We start from the raw sequence: 1,631 nt of genomic DNA on the forward strand, positions 1-1,631 counted from the left end.
CAACAAGGTGGAGAAAGTTTTAAAGATGCTTGGTACAGAATTAGTAATGCTCATCATAGGTGCATTAAGAAACACTCCACCACTATCCTTCTTAGGAACTTTTATGTTGGTTTATCTAGTTGGAATAGGTATGTTCTTGATACTCTTTCGGGAGGTAATTTCCTAGGTACTCCCGCTTTAGAAGCTAGTTGCATCATTGAGAGTCTAGTTGGAATACCACCTGTTAATGAAGTTAAAATTGAAATCTCTCTTGAAGATGTTATGAAAAAATTGGAAACCATAGAGAATTTTTTTTCAAGTGTTGAAACTAAATTGGAAATGTTATTTGATAAAACTGATGAACTTGATAAATCCTTAGGAGGAATTGATGAAAGAATTAGTGTCCTGGGAACTTGTGTTGTCCATGATAATCAAACCAATAGGATTGATGAACTTGAAAAAGCTATGGGAACCTTGGGTTCAACCTTTTCTTCTCTCAAGTATAATGAGAAAGCTTATGTGGGTAAAGAGCAAAAATTCATGTATGCCTCTAAAGTGCCTAAACAAAAGAATTACTATAGGCCTAAAATTGCTAAAATCCTTAGCACCACCATAGAAAATTTAGATAATGGAGCACCTAAAGTACCCCCTGCAACAAGTTGTGTTTGCATGAAAAATAATAATGTTGATGCTTCTACTCTTGATGTTACTTGATTTACACTTTCTGCACCTAGCTGAAAGGCGTTAAAGAAAAGCGCTTATGGGAGACAACCCATGTTTTTACTACAGTAATTTTTGTTTTGTTGAGTCTTGGAAGTTGTTTACTACTGTAGCAACCTCTCCTTATCATGTTTTTGTGCCAAGTAAAGTTTCTATGTTAAAGTTGATGTTATATTTGAGATCGCTGCGCAGAAACAGCATTGCTGTCTGTCACGAATCTGGGCCTAAGTCTCTGTAGAAAATTCGAAAAAATCTGCCAATTTACGAGCGTGATCCTCAGATATGTACGCAACTTTCATTAGTTTTGAGTTTTTCCATTTGAGCAAGTCTGGTGCCATTTTAAAATTCGTCTTTACGAACCGTTCTGTTTTGACAGATTCTGCCTTTTATTTCGCATTGCCTCTTTTGCTATGTTGGATGAATTTCTTTGATCCATTAATGTCCAGTAGCTTTATGCAATGTCCAGAAGTGTAAAGAATGATTGTGCCACCTCTGAACATGTAAACTTTTATTGTGCACTAACCCTCTAATGAGTTTGCTTGAAGTTTGGTGTGAAGGAAGTTTTCAAGGGTCAAGAGAGGAGTATGATATACTATGATCAAGAGGAGTGAAAGCTCTAAGCTTGGGGATGCCCCCGTGGTTCACCCCTGCATATTCTAAGAAGACTCAAGCGTCTAAGCTTGGGGATGCCCAAGGCATCCCCTTCTTCATCGACAACATCATCGAGTTCCTCCCCTGAAATTATATTTTTATTCAGTCACATCTTGTGTTCTTTACTTGGAGCGTCGGTTTGTTTTGTTTTTGTTTGAATAAAATGGATCCTAGCATTCACTTTGTGGGAGAGAGACACGCTCCGCTGTTGCATATGGACAAATTGTTGGAGATATGCCCAAGAGGCAATAATAAATGGTTATTATATATCTTTGTGTTTA

The sequence above is a fragment of the Lolium rigidum genome, chromosome 3, assembly GCF_022539505.1.
Source record: "Lolium rigidum isolate FL_2022 chromosome 3, APGP_CSIRO_Lrig_0.1, whole genome shotgun sequence".
NCBI classification, from domain to species: Eukaryota; Viridiplantae; Streptophyta; class Magnoliopsida; order Poales; family Poaceae; genus Lolium; species Lolium rigidum.